This window comes from Gambusia affinis, linkage group LG13, assembly GCF_019740435.1.
Source record: "Gambusia affinis linkage group LG13, SWU_Gaff_1.0, whole genome shotgun sequence".
Classification (NCBI taxonomy): domain Eukaryota; kingdom Metazoa; phylum Chordata; class Actinopteri; order Cyprinodontiformes; family Poeciliidae; genus Gambusia; species Gambusia affinis.
The window spans coordinates 1,113,698-1,132,051 of record NC_057880.1 but is presented as its reverse complement, the minus strand read 5'-3'; the positions used below and the strand labels follow the sequence as shown (position 1 = coordinate 1,132,051).

The 18,354-nt window shown below is 37.8% G+C and overlaps 2 long non-coding RNA genes across 2 annotated transcripts; one reads left to right on the top strand and one right to left on the bottom strand.

Moving 5' to 3' along the window:
- The first annotated feature begins 204 nt into the window (after nucleotides 1-204).
- On the top strand, nucleotides 205-13,542 carry LOC122842412. Its single transcript, XR_006372550.1, has 3 exons — nucleotides 205-280; nucleotides 10,548-10,742; nucleotides 13,461-13,542. It is a non-coding gene; the product is annotated as an uncharacterized LOC122842412 (long non-coding RNA).
- LOC122842410 lies at nucleotides 10,540-17,908 on the bottom strand. Its single transcript, XR_006372549.1, has 4 exons — nucleotides 17,868-17,908; nucleotides 17,293-17,462; nucleotides 13,501-13,651; nucleotides 10,540-10,673 (listed from the first exon to the last, which is right to left on the bottom strand). It is a non-coding gene; the product is annotated as an uncharacterized LOC122842410 (long non-coding RNA).
- Between the last annotated feature and the right edge of the window lie 446 nt (nucleotides 17,909-18,354).

Below are 18,354 nucleotides of genomic sequence, written 5' to 3'. Positions count from 1 at the left end.
AAACTCCAGTCCTCAAGGGCCACAGTCCTGCAGTTTTTAGATGTGCCACAGGTACAAAACACTGGAATGAAATGGTTTAATTACCTCCTCCTGTGTAGATCAGTTCTCCAGAGCCTTAATGACCTAATTATTCTATTCAGGTGTGGTGCAGCAGAGGCACATCTAGAAATTGCAGGACTGCGGCCCTCGAGGACTGGAGTTTGACACCCTGCCATAGGTGATATGAAGCTGCTGTAGACTCAGAATGGACAGTGAAAGACAACAGTTGCTGCATCACAAGGTAAGCAATTATTTATGGGAGAGTGACAGCGTTCCATCAATCGGCTAAATCAGTAAAGACAAACAATATCAAGTATGGATTGGTGTATTGTGCAGAACATGAAGTGAATGGCACCTGGCTTCAGATACTGGACATGACACAACACAGCATGGGATAATGAACCCTAAATGGGTACTTTAATTTGATATCTATAACCCTCACATAACAGGCAATGCTGCAACACATTGTCCAGTCTCCTACAAACCCAACATCAGACCTCTATCAAAGTCCTTCAAGTAATGCTGTCTAATAGGATCCTGAGGCACCGTCTTTCTCTGGTGACCTTTATTCACTGTCTTGACTGGCTTTTGTTCCTGATAGCAAAGGAAATCGTTTTATTTTTCAACAGTACAACGGATCCATTGTGGTGTTGGGCATGTTTTGGAAATGTAAGTGCAGCTCATCAATTACTGGAATTTTCACAAAATTAGACCCATTAGTGGTTTGATTTTAGACAGTTTCTCAAGTATTCAAGAACTGGTAGAACCTTTACTGTTGCCGTTGGGTCTGAGAAGCTGTGATGCTATTGCTTTTGTCATGTTATTTTTGCCCCAGACCGCAGTTTGAGGGGGCTAAACAACTCTGCATCCAGAGTGTAATTATTTCCATACACATCAGGTGCCATTATTGGCCTTAGAGCAGTGACAAACCACTGCTGAGAGCAAACATTTTACTGTCATTCTAAATTATCTCAAGCAGGCCCCTTGTTAGGTGGAAGGTGATGTCATTATTGCTTGATGAATCAGAAACTGTTGCAACCAAAGGAAATGTCCAAGAGCAGACTGGACGATATATGAGCTAAAGCAGAAGCTTAAGGGTCCAGGTAATTTATTCAGAAGGGAGAGCAGTTTCCTGCATGGCCAAGTGGGAAACAGATTGAATGAACTCCTGAGGATAACAGGAAGAAGAAAGTTAACATGGGGTATGGACAAGAGAAATGTCGTTCTGACAAGGTCAGTGATGTTATACTGCCACACTAAATAAAGTGATGCACTTTAGATCCCACAGCTTGGCCATACACTTGAATACATATAATTTGAGGCTCAGATTGATCTATTTCTTTCCTCTGAAAAGTTTCCAAAATTGAAATGAACTTCAAAAAAAAAAAAAAAAAAAAAAAAAGCTGTAAAAATGATTAACCTTTAGTTTTTAAACATTCTTCTACAAATACCTGTTGTTGGTGGCATCTTTAATACAGAAATTTGTGGTCTTTTGATGTTTTAAAATTTCTGAATTTGAAGAAAGTACTAAAAATAAAATGGAGAAGCAGCATTGAGTTATAATGCACCAAAAATATGGAACAAACTTCCAGAAAATTACCAAAAGGATGAAACACAGCTCCTTTAACTCAAGGCTATAAACCCACCAGTTAAAAGTTGCCTTTGATTCATAATAACTGGAACACATTGATATTTTTGATGCATATTTGCTTGATTCTTGTGATGGCATTGGAAAAATGTAATGTTTGTTTCTTGTTTAATGATTGGTTACTATTCTGCTTTTATAGTGTAAAAAAAACACTTTAAACTGCCTTGTTGCTGAAATGTGATGTACAAATAAAATTGATTTGATTTATAGAAAATATTCATTATTTTGAGATTTAGCACTTGCAAATACTTTTGATGATCCTTAAAACAGGAAAAGTTTAGTCTGATTCTGCAACTCACATTTCTGAGCTTTTCTGTTTAAAATTCACAGACTACCGTGAAATCATGGGTGACTTATAGACACTAGGGTTGATTTTGTTATACACTTGGTGTAAGATATTCAGCAGTTACAGGCCTATAAACACAGAGCTTCACCAATATTGGTTATATGGCAGAGTGTTTACTCTCAGGTGCTTTTTTAATGTCAAATCTTGAGAGTGATAAAGTTTATAAGAGGTTATATAGCTACAGAGTGTTTTGCTCTGTCATTGCTCGGCCCTGTATGTGCAGCATTTCAACTAGGGGGTTCAGGCCATCCTCATCCTCATCCTCATCCTCCTCCTTCATCTGTCTTTTCTCTGCCTAGAGCTGCTCCCAACTCCCCTTCAGCCTCTACTCCACATTTCCATCTCACCAGACCTTTGATTTGGAGATGAGCAACAGAAAACAGTTCTTAACAACAATATGTACCCGGACAGCTGGAGAAATTTCAGAAATAAATCCAAGAGGTCTTCAACTGGGGAGCAAAACATTTTTTTGTTAATTTCTTTAGCAAAAGTTCTTGAAAGCCTTTTCCGCTCTAAAACATGTTCCTATAAAAATATTTCTAAGTACAGTACAGACCAAAAGTTTGGACACAACTGTGTGTCCAAACTTTTGGTCTGTACTGTATTAGTGGAGTAAGGCTTTCTGTATCATGAAAATCAAAAAGAGTTTTTTAATACTTCCAGAGGAAATATAGAATCAGTATATATTTTTTTCATTTTAAATGTTAAAATGGGGAGTATCATGAATTTGCAGGACTTTTTTATACCACGATCAAGCATGTTACCTTGAGGTTTTATGAAGGCGCTGTATATGTGAAAACAGCTCCTTTTTGAGCCTAACAGCACTTTCAGTTTGAAACGTATTTCCCTTTTTTCTTGTTTAAATCTCATGACATCTTTTCTTTTATATGATGTATCTTGCATTCCCTCATCTCTAAAACAACGATTTTATCTATTTTTCCATTTGTGCTTGTCAAGAGTAAAGAATCAAGACAGATATGGCAGATTACAAGTTTGTGTTAGTAAACATAAGATAAGTTGCAGTGATTGTTACTTTTCTTCGCCATCCTCCCTGTTTTATTTTTTAAATTATTTTTTTTTAAACTGTCATCGTCTGTTGAAACTCGGAGCTCGGATCGATGCGCCCTCTCTCAGCACTCTAAATTGGATGGCCAGGGATTGATTCATCTGAGAGCTCAAAGAGAGCTCTGTGCAGCTCCAGAGGCCTTTACACCTCATCTACACCCCACACACACGCCCACACGCACACACACACAGTCAGCACAGCATCTTAACGCACCTTAATCACATAATGCGTTTTGTGTCCAGACACCTGGATCTCTACCGGCTTGATCTCGATAATGGATCTGTTGCACTCCAACACTTGACCTCGGGTTTCCATCTGTGTGTGTGTGCAAATGGTCATTTGTTTCGGGTCTGAACTGCACCACTAACACCCCTGTTCTCAGGTGGACCAACTGCAAGCAATTTGCTCTCATGAACCAAGTGGTTGTGCAGGTGAAGTCACTTTTTAAGCAACAAATCCATCACATTTATCTGCAACACATGAAGCTGCAAAAGAACGCAGTTCTTTCCTCGTTCACTGGAGGCAGCAAGTCAAAGATGTCTACAGTTTGGGCTAGAGATCTCTGATGGCGCCAGAGTCAGGCTCCTGTAAAAGAAAAAGAAAAAAAAAGTGAGATAAAGCTTCTACTTAGTTATCTAAGTAATTGACCACACCTTGTAATTGAAATCAATTACAAGGTGGAGGAGGATTCAAACGCAGACATTTTGACACATATCTACCTCCGTAGCAGAGAGATGGAGACGTTTGATGATGTTTGTGTGTTAAAAGATTAAGTATTTCTTATTTGTATAACCTCGACTATATCTTCACTAGTTGGTCATATTTTTAATTTTAGTACAGTTTGTTATAGAGTTCTTTTAAAGTTATGACTTCATCCTTGTATTATTACAACTTTATTCATCTCATATTAAAAACAAAAAGCTTAGTCTGGCCATAATGCTCTGTCATTTTTAAGTAACTGTAGTTTGCAGAAAAAGCCTACATGACCTTTGGGATTTCTGTGATTATTATTATTCACAAAGTATCATGCACTTTCCTCTCTTCTATCAAGCTGAAATGCAAACAAAATTGCTGCAAATTTTACACAAAAGTTTATAAGCTATATGCTTTTTGAAAAAGAATAATCCATAGAGGCTGACTACTAATATTGATAGTTTGAAAACTTTTCACTGTTGACCTTAAAATAACATAAATTGAAATTGTGAAAATAAATTCTCTTAACGGAATCCTACCAATTTAAAAAAATTCAAATTTTTTGTTAGAAGGTTTTTGTCCTTGGGTGAGGTGGTTGTTCAGCCATATCAAAATTTGTATGTTTCACAAAATTGCATTGGAAGCACTTTTTGCATCACACTAGTCATGTAATCAACAAACAGATGTTACTACTGGTTCAGAAGACGACATGAAGTGGTAGGGGGGTGATGAGCATGTTTTTTCATTTCTAATCTTGTGGACAAACATGTGATTTTAAATGTATTTTTAATTTAACGGAATTGAAAAATTGTGTTTTTTCAACATTATCAAAATATCAACAGGTGTCAAAGTTTTGTGCACATTTGTAATGAAAATGCAGCTATTGCTAAGTTTAAATATGCACATCCTAGTGAATCATTTGCACTTTTGAGTATCACACAGACTGAGCAGTCGAGATTATATTTGACCAACTCAGTTAATAAACTGATCTTGTATATTGTTTTAAGGCAGAATATAATTGAGAAACACTGACCGGCACATTCAATTCAGCATGTTTTTACTATTATGACTGCAGAAGTCTAAATGTTACATCCTTTTTACTTGGACATAATAAGGTCATATAATATAAAACCTTGTTAATGCGTGATGTCTTCAGCTTGACTTGCAGAGGCTAACTCACACTTCAGGCTCTCTATATGTGTAACTCTTATTATCTTGTTTTGTTCAGAGAGGGACTTTGTGCTACACCAAGTGAAGTCATTACATGCTCTCCTGGCTTTGTGCTTAGTGCTGCATGGAGCCATTAGAGGTGACTGTTTGTTTCTCTCCCATTCAAAGACACTTTCAGTCCTCGATGGTTGAAAAGGGACGTTCTGATGAGCTGGTTTATATGTCTGATTCAAGCCACCAGCAATCAAAGCCGCTTTCAGACAGCAACATCCATCGGTTTCTAGGGGGTTTTGTCCATCCTTCTGCAAAGCTGCTTCTGTCACGCACAGTCTAAGTAGCAATGGCACCTCCAGTCTCTGCCTTGTTGCTGCAGGAGCCTCCACGGAGCCTGTCGGCCTCCTGCCTGTCAGAAGCTGTTGAAGACAAGGAGGACGGCACCCGTCTTTAATTAGCTTCAGGGTCTCTGTTTCGTTGTTCTCAGGCACTGACATGCTTATACAGACAATCCAATCACTCACAATGCCTGTCAAGAGGCATAGTGCTGGTTGCCAGTGCTGAGTTGTTGCGTGTTTACTTCCTAGTGTGCGTCTGGGACTAAAGCCACTAAAATAACTTCAGAAAGAAGAAAAAACTAAAGTAAAGATAGAATCTGTCAAGTTGCTTGTACATGTCTTAAATATTTATGAGATGGATTTTTTTTCTTCTTTCTTCAGACCACTGTGATTCATCTGTTTTACTTAAAGCTCCAGTTAAGAGATATCACTTAACATCTTCACACAAATGAGTTTGTGTGAATGTCTCGGGTTGCTGAGTTGTTTTGGTTATTTGATTGGATTCTAGTTTTATTATTTTGTGTTCTTATTTTGGTTAGATCTGTCTTGTTCCTGTTTTCCTTCAGATCAGTTCTTCTTATTGTTTATAGACAAAAGGAGTGAATACGTCAGGTTAGTGAAAGCGATACTTTAATCAATGGCTCTCTACCGAGAGGAGATGCAGCTAAACGCAAAAGCACAAGGTCAGATGTACTTTCTTTAAAGAAAAAAAACTGATAAAATAGCAGTTAAAAAGGGGTTAATGGTGGATGTGTTAATAGTCTCTTCCAGAAAAGAGACACAACTTAACACATAAACTCTGAGCCAGGAATACGTTTAATAAAAGTAGAGCACTGGCATCAATGAGCCCCAATCACTGGTCTGTATGCACATAAAATGGAAGTTCACATCAGGCAAAATAGCTTGGCGCCTAAATGCTTGACAGCATGTGAAATATTAAAGAAATAAAAGCTCATCTGTTATTATGTGTTTCCCGAATATGATGCTGACAAGATTTAATTAAAAAGTAAAATTTCCCAATTATTCTTAGTCTCTGGATTTTAACACAAAGCCAGATTTACTCAACACCTCTGGGCTCAAGGTTATAGTGGACTGGGGTCTGTTGTTTCATAAATCAGGGGATAATGTAATTGGCTGGGATCGAGTTGGGGAGGCGATTAATTCACTCAACTCCTCCAGCAGCACTTAAGGTGGCATTACCAACACTCCAAATGTATTATTTCAATCAGAGAGCTCTCTTTTCTCACTGAAAACAGGCCCAAATTATACTGTCTGCAACATGTTACTGTCTGTCTATCTGTCTGTCTGTCTGTCTGTCTGTCTGTCTGTCTTATTCCTCTGACGGTGGTTTTAGTCACTGATTTATCAGGTGAAAATGAAAAAGAAAACATCATATTGAGGTTTAATTAATTGCCCAGGCTGATGTAAACATAGTTAGAGGTGTTTAGGATAAAATAAATAAGTCCCCGCCCCCTTTTGCCCCCACGCCTCTTTGCAAATTGCAGCTCCCCATGGCTCTCTGCTTGAATTAGGCAATTTAACTGATTGCAATTACACACTGTCAAGGGCTCTTATATCACTTTGAGAACCATTTTAATTCATTTCCAGCCCTTAACACATTTCCTCCCTTTTACTCAAAATGGCAGGAGTCAGGTGCAGTTTCCTAAATCCAACTTTCATGTTCATTATTTTCTCTTTTTTTGGGGGAGGAAATTCTATCTCTTCATTTAGCCGTGGCAGACCGTAATGAAAGTGACAATGATCCATCAGAAAAGGCCGGCGTTCCCCTGCAGGGTATCGTACTATCTGAGAGACATTTGCTCCCGTTTTGCTTCCAGTTACAAACTCTCACACTTAATTAACTTTATCATAAGACAGAATGTCAGAGGGAACGGGGATTTAATTTAACACCTGCTAAGTGCCTTTTGTTGCTGTGAAATCCACCTCTATTTCAGGTAACTTCATAACAGATGTGAATGTAGAGTAACTTGTATAGTGGAGGTTCTACGGTGATAGCAGAAAAGTTTTATTATGCTGTTATGGTGACGGTTTTAATAAACATAGAAGAAAAAGTTTTTGCTTACATGTTAAAGCTGCAGTACTCAGCTTTTGTGAAAAATATAACAAGAAAACGCACAAAGTAGTGAGTGTGATAAAATGTAAAGTCTGAATAATTTTCAAAAAGGAAATGCAACATTTGCCAGATTATCTGCCTTTTATCTTTGAAGAGATTTGAGGATTTTCAGTTGAAACGTTGTTCTAACTTTGTTGGTGAAACATTGAGCTGTTCTGGTTGCAAGCCCCTGTCCTCAGTTTGAACTTGACACCCGTTCCATGAATCAATCTGAACTGCAGGGTTATCTGGCACTGCTGTGGGCATTAATCTGTGTGTGAGTGTGTGTTAAAGAGGCGGGGTTAAGACCAGCCAGGAAGGTATTTACTCCTGATTGATTCATTTGGATTTAATCCACCCCAAAGCGTAAAAGGTCCAACATTGTCTCTCTCTTTTTTCCACATATTTTTACCTGCTCAGCTGGACTTTTACAACAATTTGCGAGATTTTTATTTATGCTAAAGAATCTCAGAAATATTATTTGCTGCTTACTGCAGAGTCAGTTGCAGGCGACTAATGAAGCTTAAAATGCAGATTGTGTTTTTCTCATCTTCTCTTGCTCACGCTGAGAGCAATGAGTGAGCAGAAGAGGCAGATGAAATGAAAACCTTCAATTACAACAGTGTAGAATGTATTTCTAAATGTCTGTACAATTTTGCATACAGTTCATAATTTATTTTGCAATGCAAGTATTCTAACACGTTACTATTTACAATCCAATAATCAGATTAAAGTTATGAATTCATGTAGCATAATGACTGTCATTCCAGGACTGAACACTCACTTTATCATCCATCCATCCACCCATCTTCTTCCGCTTATCCGGGGTCGGGTCGCGGGGGTAGCAGTATCATTCACCTCACAACTAGCAAGCTAAACACTCTGGTAGCAAACACAAGCTGCCAGATTCTGATGTATTTTATTGGTCAAAAGACCTTTGATTATTGGTCAAAATGCATTGATATAAGTTGACTGGCAATTGAACGGATATTGCCTCTTTCTAAAACCGAAGTAAAAAAAAAAATCATAAAATAGGACTCAGCAGTTTTAAACTCATTACAGTACAACAACAATAAAAGCTAAGAAACAAGTTTTGTTCTTGAACAACTCTGTACATCAGTGCAACAGTTTGATCTTACAAGATTAACAAAAATGATACTTTTCACATCTAACAGACTCCTTAGCTTCTCACTGATAACTCAGTTTCACTTTCCAGCCCTGCATTCAGTAACTTACCAAACATGAGCCATAAAAAACACTGAGATAAAAAGCCTAAATGTTTTTTTTCAGCCACAAATATTTAACTAAAATATCTACTGAAATGTTTTATTGTCTCTGCCTCCCTCTGACTCTCTGGAGCCTCATGTCCCTGTATGGATTCATGTATTTACAACAAACACCACAGTGCTGTGCTGAAGGCGCTGTGGTGTGCCTTCAAAATAAAAGCACGAGAGTGGAAGATTTAAAACTTCTTCGCAACTGCGGTGAAATTATCGGGTGGGATGAATGCGACTGTCTCCAATATTTGGGGGACACATCCCCCACCCTCCGTTGCTCTGATTTTTGGGTCAATCTGTTATACATTTAATCTTGGGGCAAGAACTCAATTGTGATGGAAAAGATACAGATTATATAAAGAACTTGATCTTGGGAGGATATTTTGACGGCATTCTTTTAGCCTATTACATCTGCGATAAACTTTACATTGGGATCATAACTGGAGGAAAGAAGTACTGGAGGAAACACGGTGGTTTGGCTTTTCCAAAACATTATAACTCAAGTTTAATTCATCTTCTAAGAATATAATACTAATAAAACAAAATCTTTGCTAGACAGAAGACATATAAATTGTTGCACTTTTACTATACATACTTGTGTTTTCCGGACTAAAATATTGATGCCGTAAATTAATCCTGATCATAGAAACCAGAAGCTAAACTGTGTTAAATCATGTATTTTGATACTGCAACGTGTTTAATTTCTATTTCTCTTTTAAATGTTATGCTTCCCCACATAAATCTTTCAGTGACAAACCATAATTTGACTAAAATATGATTTCTTCTAATTTTTTTTGGCTTACAAGGAAACTGGTAGCTACTCATTACCCTCCTGATAAGTGTGGCTGAACGTCATCACCATTTTTCTTGTTATTGTCCCGCTGTATTCTGTGAAACATTCCCCAGTCGACACTCGCCAGGATAGGAGGCAATTAAAGAACAGTATTTCTCCTGCTCGTAAAACTAGGTCGCGGCTAATTGCGTTTGACGACGAAACGCAGGAACATAGTGAGGCGGAAATTACATGCAAGGCTTGTCACAACAGCTGGAGTATAAACATGAAGACAAATGCCTGCACAGTTTGTCTTTTGACAGCAAAAAGGACATATTTGCTTTTGGATGCTGAAAAATTGAAAGTGAATGCGATGCTCTCCTCTTCCATTATTGATGCTTTGTAAAAACATTGTACAGCTGATTTCTGTAGAATTTGTTACTTTTCCCTTTAAGATAAGAACACAATTATCTGCTCACCACAATAATTTGAAGTATGCAGACACAAAAGAGTAAAAATCACCTTTGCTCCCACTTTCAGTGGCTGACCTTATTTGATATTTTGGGTCACTTTTCTTTCCAACCTTGCATCAGTTTATTAAGTTTTGCAGAGACTTTGTTTCTGCTCAGCGCTTTAAGATCCCAATGCAGCATTTTAATCAGTCAGGTTAAGCTCTGGACTTTAAATGGCTGATTGCAATCACTCTTTTTCTTCTTCTTCTTTAGTTATTCTGTTGTAGTTTCTAGCTGATGACCTAGTTTGGACCGAGCTTCAGCTGTTGCAGAGAACCTCATATTTGACTGCTCAAATAAGCCCAAATCACCACCCCTCCAACACCATGCCTGACTGTTGATATAAAGTGTTTGTGTTTTTTTTCTCTTCACTCTTTCCAAACAGTTATTAGTTAGTTTTTAGGTGTAATGTCATTCATCTGAACAATAATTACATTAGTAGAATCTATAATATAGATGTTTTTGCTGATTTCTCTTAGCATTGGGTTATGTTTGTTGTCACCCTTCCTCTGTGTTTTCATCTCGGAAACAACATTTTTCTCCTTAAAGTTTTTTTTTTTTTTTTTTTTTTTTCCCCAGACATCCCCTGCCTGCACTGCCCTATCATCTGTCCTCTGACCGTCCTCCGGTTACTGTCCACCGTGATGAAGGAAGAGCGGTCAGGAGCAGCAGGTGTCTTCATGGCTCCATCATTGGGTCTCTGACCTGGAAAACAACATTAGGAAAGAAAAAAATAGCAGTTGGTTTCTAGGTGCTCTCAGATCTCTGAAAGAGGTAAATACTGAAAAACGCCAAGGAAACGCTCATACAGAGAGGATCCAAGGTCTAGTTTTAGTCACTTGCTCAATTTGTAAAGGGTTTTGTCTGTTAGCTGGAAAAGCACACAGATATTTGTGTTTGAATAGTCAAGGTTCGTACAAAGTATTTCTACCAAGTTACATTCTGCAGCCGTCAGGCTTTAGGGTCGTTCTTTCACCACAACCAGAGTTGTTTTTTGTGATGCATTCCTTTTAATCTGATGTGAAAGTAATAAATGGGACAAAATCAGATAAATACAAAAAGTTATTCATTTTGTTTATATATCTGTATTACCAAATTAACTCTGAATGGAATCTGTTGTGGTCAGTGAAACCATTCCTGCAATCATTTAGAGAGAGATCTGGGACGTACCTGTGCTTCGACATGGTTTGCATGTTGGCGGATGCTGGATGTGGTTTGAGTGTTTTGTTGTTGTACCATCATTTCTGAAGGACCTATTGCAAACTGAGGCTCCAACATGAACTGATAAATGATGATGATCAGATGAACCGATCGACTTTTTAAAATTCTGATACAGATGTCAGAGGTGCATCGGATCAGCTAATACCAATCCGAGGCAGATAATCAGTGCAGAATAGACTTAAAATGTTTCTATTTTATACATAAACACAAATATGCTGAATTACACATTTAACTGATACTTATATACACACATAGATAAATACATGAAGTCCCTTTGATGGGTGGCAGCTCCCATCTGAAGCTCTGAAGTGTTCTACATTTCATCAGATTAGTTTTTCCTGTTAAGTTTAAAGTTTGCACCATTATCCACCTAAAGACTAAGGAGCTTAAAAACATATTGTCACCGCAAAGAGGATTCTAATTTTAAAAGTAAAGGAACAAAACACCATCCAGATGTTTTGTGCATTTTATTACAAACATTAATATAAAAACTAGAAACACTGTTTTATGTCTGTAATGAAGCAAGCTCTAGCAAAAGTCCTTATAAAATTAAACAGCTTAGCGGTTCTTTGTGAACTTGATCAGATAAGAAAAAAATGACAAAGAATCAGTGTTAAATGTGGTCATAAACCTGAAGCCTTTTGTCAGCTCCTTTATTATTCCCATCTATCACAACTTACCTGGAGCTACTCTGAAAAACTATCACCATTCAAATGATCTTCACATTAAGTCTCATGGCTATACATTAATCTTAATTAACTTTTAAAACGATTTCAAAGTATAGGGTCTTTGTCATATTAATATGAATCAAATGCCCAAAAGGAAAAAAGAGATATTGCCCTCTCTGGATGAGCTCTGGGTGGCGAATTGTGATGTTCAGAAAAGCAAAAGATCTTTGGTCTTTTGTGAAAGTAGAGATAGTGAAAGTCTCCTTCACTGAGGAGACTTTCACTGCGCCAGTCTCTCACTTTCTTTCATGTTTTTCCTTTATTGCCTGAATCATTTTAGCAAGGATGATTTAAATATTAAAATGTTCTTACAACAGTGAAAGGAAAACCTTGACACTGGGTTTATTTATTTGTTTTCTTTTTTACTTCTATGTATTGAAGTGATATGAACTCAAGCTAACCAAGTGACTAAAAACACAATAAACATTTTAGCAATGTTTATCGGGTATTAAAGATTACCTTTAGTATTAATAGTAACTGCTACATTTGGCCAATAAAGCCTTTTTGTAAGATCAAATGCCACTTTTAACATTTTAAAGGGAACCAATCAAGTTCAAACAAACAACTATGTCAGCTACAGTTGAAATTGGCCTCTGTCTCTTTAAAAACCTCCTATGCTTTCCTTCAGTCCTCCTTCATCACATCATTACAACAATGCTTCTCCATGACATCCATTAATGCAATTTACAACCATTTTTAGGAAAGTTGTAGCTTGTTTAATAAGCTCAGCAGATGTATGTTTCCACCAGGTGTTTAGTAATTGCTGCTGCCACTAGTCTGGTGGAGCCAGGAGAGAGATGGATATGGAGATAAATTAGAGACTAATTTAGCTGCATTATCTCTAATGTTAGGTAATTTATACAGTATAAACCTTCCGCATGCTGAAAGCATTATGCTAAATGCTAACTGTGTAGATATATTCTACAAATGTTAAGCAAGAAACATGATGCAAAAAATGCTTTCTTTTTATATTATTTATCTTGGTGATAATTTGCTAAGAGCTAGCTCAACATAATGAGATTAAAAACTTGCACAAATCAAGCTTACTTAAGTACAGTTTGTTAATAAACCATCTCATGGTGCATTTTGTAGTGAAAGTTCAGGGTTGAGGTTTGTACCAAATGTGAATGTTTAACATGCCTTGGTATTTATTGTCTTGCCACAAGCCAAAGAGAGTTTCAGTTAATTTCATAGAAATGTAATCTGTGGTCTCTGGGGAACGCCTCGGGGCGCTGTGTTATTGAAAAATCATCCTAGGTGAACTCACGTAAAGCCCAGAAGCACAGAGGTCAATGCAACAACTTATTTTTTGCACTTTTAATGCCAATCTCAGTAAAAAACCTGCACTACAAAATTATATTGACTCTGTAATTCCAATCTACTCATCCAGTAAGAACCATTTTACATTTTAATCCTCCTCAGAACGTCAAACTGGACAGTTTTGCTTGCTGAGATCTTGTGGCCAGATGTAAAAACCAAGCAAATGTGCGTGTGTGTGTGTGTGTGTGCATTCATCGTAGATTCTTTCACCTTCTCCATTTAGAAGTCAACAGTTCTCACAATGCCGTGAATGTGGGACTCACAGCTTCTCACTTTGCTGCTCCGATGGTGCCGTGCAGCATCACAGTTCTCTCTGCTGACCTTAAACACAGACAGCGGCAACAACACCAGCAGGGTTGCGGAATGGCACGTATATGTCAGCCTCCTCACTGGGAAGAGGCCTTAGAGGAAGAGCTAAAGAGTGATACAACAGAAAAGGTTAAGATGCTGAAATTACTGTGTTGTTGAAAGAAAGCTTTCAAACTGCTGCTTTTGAGGCTTTTTGTCACATTTCACCAAAGCACACTGAACGGTCTTTGTCAGCTTTAAAGCCAGCAGAAGCTCCTGCTGCTTGGCTGTCAAAAGATGTGACAGGTGTTGCTCACATCAGAGGGGTTGTTTGATCTCCTCACATCATCAATATTGCTTCACTGAAATATCTGGAGACAACAGTTTTGTTTCTTTTGAATATATTAAAAAACGCAAGAATTTTTCTTTTGTTTTGTTCAATCCAGTTGTAACCCCTAGAAGAGGGGTCTCCAATCCAGTCCTCGAGAGCAACTGCCTGCCAACTTTTAAGGTGCATTCACACCAGCCCTGTTTAGTCTGTTTTAATCAAACTTTGGTCCATTTGGCTAGAAAATCTGGTTTGTTTAGGGAGGTATGAAGAAAGTCTGATGCAGACCAAAAACGCAAACTTTGGTCCACCTAAAGATCTGGGTATCAGTTCAGATGAAATGGACCCTTTCATGGTCTGAATGCAAATGTGGATGGTAAGCAAACTGGAAAGCAGGAAGTGAACTATAGCGCAGGGCATTCTGGGTAAATACAACCAAAACAAGCATGACAGTCCATCAGTCTTTCATCAAAGACAAAAGAAAAATTCTACAACCACTTAAAGTCTTACACCTCTCCATTTTTGTTTACATTCTGTGAAGAAGGAAGTTGCCCTCAGTGTCTTCTTCAGACATTTTTTGTGTTGTTTCCTTCAGTGGCTCTTGGTGCAGCGCTGCCAGAGATGAGGGCGAGAACAGATTTTTTCAAAGGATTTGGTTTGTTTGACATGGTGGAGGTGAAGGAGAAACAGTTGAGTAACAAATGTTACAATTTTGGTCCCCTATGATTTATTCTTTAATTCCAATTTGCACAATTATGTAGTCAATAGAAATGCAGATACTGATAATGCTTATAGTGTTTGAACATAACTTTCTCAAATTATTTCAACATTTTGCAAATCTCAGCATTAAACCTCCTCTTCATTTTGCAGCTCTCTTTGATTTATTAGTTCTTACTGCTTCAGATTCCTTCATTTTGGTTCTGTGCCTCCCTCTATGTCACTGACAGTACCGCTAATGCCGTTTGGGGAATATTTTAACCAATAGTCTCTTAGAATATTCATGTACATCAACTTGAAACCTTGATAACACTTAGAAAAGGGGAAAAAGAGGCCAGAATACTAAAGTATTAATGTGACACCAGGGGGTCTCTGACCACGAGTGAGATTGTAAAGCGGTGCGTCGCAGATAATCATTTACAGTAAAATGATCCTGATCGTATTCCATGGCTCGACTGCAGTGCCTTCTCCCAGTGGTCTGTGCTCCTTTCTTCCTCGCTGTCAGAAGAGCAGCAGAGATGAAGGTGGATCAGGGCAGCAAAGAGCACAGCAGAGGCCAACTGTGGGGCTTCTTACAGACAGATCCCTCATTCGTCCTGACAAGCCTGGCAGTCTGAGAGGCAGCGCAAACAGCCTGTTCACACGCCTCATCCATCGCACATATCAACAGCCCCAAACACACACAAACTGAAGCACAGACATTTAATGTCGAGGACACACTAACTACTTCTTTTTTTAATTTTTTTTAAACTTTTGATGTAAACAACTTGCTTCAACCCCAAAGGTTTCCACTTTTTCAAACTAGAACTTCAGTCTCAAACTGGTTGCCCCCAACCAGCTTTTCATTTCAAGAGCTGATGGTTAAATGGATTGCCCTTGGCTATCAAACTGTAGTGGACACGGCTGCTTTTTGTGTTATATCACCTCCATTTTCCCACATGCCACAAATGCGAAGAAGAATCTTATCCAACCTCTTGAAATCGTCTGTAAAAGGTGCCATAAATGCTATAGTATGGCAACAGTACAACACTACTAAATAAAAATGTAAAATACAGACATTTTCATTGTCTTTATTTGCCATAAAAATAAAATCACCAGAGAATGTTTACATTTGATGACAACATATTTCTGGAAGTATTTTCTCACAGCAGCATGTGATTTAGTCATAAAAATGTCACTCTAGCTAATGGTGCAGAGCCTTAATGACCTAATTATTCTATTCAGGTGTGGTCAAGCTGTTTTTTAAATACATGTATAAGTTGAGAGACTATGCTTTTATGAACTTTCTTTTAATTTGCCAAGTTCATCAAGTAAAAAGTATTTTTCATATTTTATTTGTGTGTTAAGTCCCATGTGAAATCATTAAAATTTAATGTAATAAGTTCACGTGACATTTGCATTCAGGATACTTATATAGCTTTACCAGCAATATAGTATTAAACAGGTCTGAACAGACGATCAGAGCTCTCCGCTGTAGGTCGTCTACAACTGAAGCATGAGTGGTGAAACTCTGAGACGATTAATCCAAACCTGTCCAAAGCAGATTAACTAATTAAGATTCTGGAACAGATGGTGATTACTCGAGGCTTAGTTACTGATGTCAACGAACACCAAGGTTATAAAAGGTTGTGTTGTCAAAAACGTTCAGAATTATCCATCATACTATTGCTGTGGTGGTGAGAAGTTCAGTCTTCTTGTGTTTATTGCTAGAAGCTTGGAGCTGAGTTTCACACCTTGAAATAAAATTGTCTGAAGTTGAATCTCCCCAAAGAGATATGCCGAGACACTGACAAAGACATCGTCATCAGCATTAATTATTTAATCCAATTCTAATTGTAAAATGATCTCCAGTATTATTGCATCAGTGGATTAGTGGAAGTGTGTCAACCCACAGGGACTCCATTGCAGATGTTGGAATCCATCTCCTGATGGTTAGATGATCTTCAACTCGGCTCAGGCTAAATTTGGAAAGAACATGTCTCTGTATATATTTCTTGGCTACATAAATAAATTGCTGATTTAAAGCCATGGTACAGCTGGCTAAAAGATGAATGATTTCAATATAACTTCCATAAGAACTCACCAAGCCTCCCTGTTAGCTTCATCTAGCATTCACAGAGTACAGATCATTTCTGTTTGAATAATTAAAACATCTTAGAGCAACATGAATTTCATTCATGCGTCTGTGTTTGCATAATATTCCCCCCACAGTCAGTGACAGTTAATCAACACCATAGCAAAGTCTGTTCAACAAATCTAATCTTTATCTGATTTACAAACTGCTAAATAAAAAAAAACCCCACAACTCTGGCTAAAAAGGAACATTCTTTTAAAATTAGATTAAATGTCGATCAAACTGGTGTGTAAAACGGCTGCAGGGGAACAGATTCTGGCTTTCAGGTTTGTTTTGGACACGTGATTTCACATGGCACTTTGGATAACAAGGTTTGCTCGAAGGTCGAAACAAACAATGACTTTGACATTGTGCATGAGGACACATATATAAATGCTCTTTGCAAATATGACGGAATGCATGATAAAACTAATACACATAGTGTTGCATCCATTACCCATGAACTTTGTGTTGAATTTCAATAAGTCCTTGAGCTCATAGAGCATTTTATAATGATAATTTCTCTTTATTTTGGAAGCTGTGAAGACTTACTATGTGGAGGATGTTCCTCCCATAAACTCCATACCTGGACCACATGCTTATACACACCTGTCAGTTGGCCCTTGTACCTGAGTTTCATGTATTTCTCTTTGCTCGAGGGCCTCAGGGAACCCAGAGAGCTGCTGCCTTCCATGCCTCTTAGTTGAATAAAGCTGTGACCTTGCAGAGGCATTGAGGGAAATAAGGACATCACCGGAGCCAGATGAAAACTTCCTGCCCTGAAAGCAAAAACAAAAAAAGGACAGTCATGGTAATACAGCAAACATGATTTATTCTTTTCACATGCAAATGGAGGCTTTTTTTTTGTTCCAACAGAAAGACTGCTGGCATTTCCACATAACCTACAATTTGGGGTCAAAATGTTTTTCTGTCACTTTGTTGCTATTTTTCAGGCTACTTTCTTGAGTTTCCTCATCTTACTTTATTCACCAGAGGGGGAACAAATAAAGCTGTAAAGATACTTAATATGGATTTAATTTATAACTTAAAACTTTAGTGTTTATCTTGAAGAATTATTTTCATAATTAACTACTCTTATAACCTATGGTTTTTGTCTGGTTTAAAGTCAAGACAAGTTGTAGCTTAACATTTTGGTTTTCTGTTCCCCAGGCAGTTTCTCTTACTCCTTCTTTCAGCTCTCATCTCACACCTGGCAATGATTGACTCATCATCACACCTGCACTGTTTTTAAATTACTTTCTCAGTCTATAAATAAGCTGCTCTGAACTCTTTCAGTCATTTTAAAGGATGTCAGAAATTTTGTTTGAATTTCCAACTCAAAAGGTTTATGTACCATGCAAAGTACTTTTATTTCCTCTGAAAGAATGAAAGTTCTGATGTTGTAAGCCATGTTGGCTGAAAGGAATCACACTGCACTACATTCTGTGCTGACTGGGTTGGAGTTAGCATGTTTATGCTATGTTAACATAATGCCTGCATTCACAGCTATGCTGTGTTTTATTAACCTCAGAAGTAAACTCAATTAGGAATGATGTCAGACCCCAGTTAGCAATGTTCTAGTTAACATGGTAGAATTTGAGACTCTAATACAGCGATGCCCAAGTATCGCTGTATTAGAGTCTCAAATACAGAAAGGTTTTCAACCTAGGG